Source organism: Microtus ochrogaster, unplaced genomic scaffold (genome assembly GCF_000317375.1).
Source record: "Microtus ochrogaster isolate Prairie Vole_2 unplaced genomic scaffold, MicOch1.0 UNK14, whole genome shotgun sequence".
Lineage (NCBI taxonomy): Eukaryota > Metazoa > Chordata > Mammalia > Rodentia > Cricetidae > Microtus > Microtus ochrogaster.
Genome location: NW_004949112.1, coordinates 2,870,223 through 2,873,433, shown reverse-complemented (window position 1 = coordinate 2,873,433; position 3,211 = coordinate 2,870,223). Strand labels below are relative to the sequence as shown.

At 52.4% G+C, this 3,211-nt stretch overlaps 1 long non-coding RNA gene across 1 annotated transcript; it reads left to right on the top strand.

Moving 5' to 3' along the window:
- The first annotated feature begins 250 nt into the window (after positions 1-250).
- On the top strand, positions 251-1,356 carry LOC106144342. The gene is made up of 2 exons (XR_001229405.2): positions 251-895; positions 990-1,356. It is a non-coding gene; the product is annotated as an uncharacterized LOC106144342 (long non-coding RNA).
- The last annotated feature ends 1,855 nt before the right edge of the window (positions 1,357-3,211 follow it).

Here is a 3,211-nt window from a genome sequence, read left to right as displayed (position 1 = left end):
TGTGTGTTTATGGTGTGCTGTGAGGAACATGTGTGGAGCTAAGAAGACAACACCTGCTGTCTCCAGTTGTTCTCCACCTTAATTTTATTTACTTATGTGGTTTTTTGTTTTGTTTTGAGTTTTTTGGTGATGGTGGTTTGCTAGCTCTTCGAGGCAGGTTTTTCTCTGTAGCCTGACTGTCGTGGAACTCACTCTGTAGACCAGGCTGGTCTTGAACTCAGAGATCCCCCTGCCTCTGCCTCCCGAGTGCTGAGATTAAAGGTGTGTGGCATCACCACCAGGTTTTTCACCTTGGTTTTTGAGATGTCACTCATTGAACTTAGAACTTGCTGCTTTGCTGAGGCTAGCCAGCCAGCAAACCCCAGGAGCCCACTGGTCTCGACCTCCCCAGCACCAGGGCTACAGACACAGGCCAGGTCACTGTGTGGGTGCTGGGACTCAAGCTCGGGTCTCCCTGCTGCCCAGCAAGCACTCTGCCAACAAACCTGTGCTCAGCCCTATCCACTTTTCCTCCTTTCTCTTGCCCTTTGACCGCTCTCCTTCCCCTTCATTCTTTACTCCTCTGCACTCACTCCCCCCACACTTTTTTCCCCAGCTCTCAAACCCAAGGACCTCTAAGTGAGCTGTTCCCAGCCCCCACCCTGGTGCTGTGAGGGTCCCCAGGTTCTGGGAGGGAAGTGGGCCACCAGTGGCCACCAAAGGCCATGGCAGGAGGCTGATTACCTGGAGAATGGCTACCAAGCCAGAGTCCAGGGGTGGGGCAGGGTCTCTGTGACACTCGTTTCTTTTTCTATTTGTCCTGGATGCCGGACACTTCCTGGAGGAATCAGACCTTGAAGGCAGGAAGCAAAGAATCAGCTGAGAGAGCATAGAGAGCTGCCCACAGACACAGCGTGTAAGTGGCAGGGCCAGAAGTTTGGATCCGGGGTTGGCCAGGGACGGGCACTGAGGTTGGTAAAGGCTGATGAGAGTTCTCTGTCCCCTGCCAGGCCATCCGTCCTCTTCAGGCATCAGCAATGAAGGCCTCAGCTGACTTCAGTTTTCCTGGTGAAAACATCGGTCTAACACCTGCAGGACACTGAAGACCAGCAGTTGTGAGGACAGAGGCTTCTTAGACTCACCTACCGGAAGGACCAACACTTCCCAGCACAGATCATGTGTGTGCCCGCGCGCGCGTGTGTAAAAGGACTGTCACCACCTGCTGGCACACAGTGGAACTGCAACCCAGCTGTATCAAGCACTGAAATTTGTCCCCAATGAAGGACAGTTGGGGTGAGGGAAGCTGTGGATGGAGGGATATGGAAAATTCTGTTAAAATGAACATTTTTACTCCTAATACAGAAACATTCACGCCAAGTGTTTGTTTGCTTATCTGAGACAGGGTCTCCTGCCGCTCAGGTAGGCCTTTAACTCCCTGTGTAGTCAAGGTTAACCTTGAACCTGATCCTCCTGCTTCTGTGCTAGAATTACAAGTCTATGCCACAACACCTGGCTTCAACCAGATCCTGACATGGAGTCTCACACTGAGAGTGACTGTTTTCCAGGGGGATGGGGGACCCAGGCATACTAGGGGGTCGCGATTGCAAACCTGCTGGTCTATGCACAACCTTGCTAAATGAAAGGCAGGCGCAGCCACAATGAGTGACCTCTAGAGTTCCCGCTGCTGTGAGGAGTCACCACGGCCAAAGGGAAGTTGAGGAGGAAAGGGTTTATTTGGTTTACACTTCCACATTGTAGTCCCTCATTGGAGGAACTCAGGAAAATGCAGCCATATTTAACAGAGGCAGGCAGATCTCTGAGCTCAAGGCCAGACTGTTCTACAGAGTGAGTTCCAGGACAACCAGGAATACACACAGAAACCCTGTCTCAAAAAAAGTAAATAAAAATAAAAAGCCTACAGCTGGAGCATTTTCTGTCGAGGTTTCTTCCTTCCAGATGACTCTAGCTTGTGTCAAGTTGACATAAAAACTGGCCAGGATCGTGGGGAACAGCTAGAAGCCCAAGAATGGCCCCTGCTTTGGTCAGAGTATTTCCCTGGAGGATAAGAAGCCTCCAAAATTCCAGGTGCTACAATGGAGAAGCAGAATCACACACGACATTAAAGAAGACAAGGACAGGTTAAGAGCCAGCCTGAGACTAGAAGCCAGAAAGGGGAGCTTTCTAGGAAACAGAGAAGGGTATCCCAGGATGGGGCAAGGAAAGGAGAGGTCCCCCAAGCTACCTTCATCTTATGCCTGAGCCAACAAGTTGGAGAGGGTCTAGGAGAGGACCAGGGGCTGAGATGGGAGCATACGTGGACACTGGGACTGTGGCAGGAGGCAGCAGAGGGATGAAGCTGCAGTTTAAGAAGCACGGCCAGATGCACTAATTACAGGCATCAGATGCCAGGCCAGGAGAGGGCTGTTTGTCCTGTGGATGCCGGAAGCCATGAGAGGGCAGCAATGGGGCCAGCTCTGGTGTTAGAGCCCAAGATAGGATGGACAGTGCGTGCAAAGGCCAGGGTGAAGGCTAAACTGAAGCTCCAGATGGGTGTCCTGCCACAGGGCTACTTCTAGAGCAGCCTAGAGGGGCAGGAATGGTGGGGTGGGAGCTGATGCAGAGCAGGGCCATCCTGAGCCTGGACCAGTGACAGCATTTCTAGAACAATCCAGAAGCTGCTGTGCTGGGACAGAGGCACAGGGAGCTGGATGGCAGATGAGGCTGCAGTCTGGAGGATCTAGGGGCTGTCAGGGAAGCAAAACTGTTGTGCCACTGGTGGGAATGTAGCTGAGGCAGAGTAGCAATGGGCTCAACGCACAAGAGAAAATGTGTATGAGCACATGCAAGCACAGGGGAGCAGGGATGGGGAATCAGAAAGCTTTGTGTGGAGCTACCACACCCAAATCCCTGGACAGTGAGCTCTCTGAGGACCCACAAGAACTGAGGGTTTACCGGGATGGAGCCCAGGGAGCCTAATGGACTCAGCAGTGAGAACACAGGAGCCAATGGTTGAAAACAACCTGCAGTGAAGGGAAAGCCACCAGCTACAGACACAGCTCCATCCTCTAAAGTATACAGATGGCTCTGCAGGTGCTCCTCAGACAGTCATCTGGTACACACAGGTGCTCCTCAGACAGTCATCTGGTACACCAGGCGCTCCTCAGACAGTCATCTGGTACACCAGGCGCTCCTCAGTCATCTGGTACACACAGGTGCTCCTCAGACAGTCATC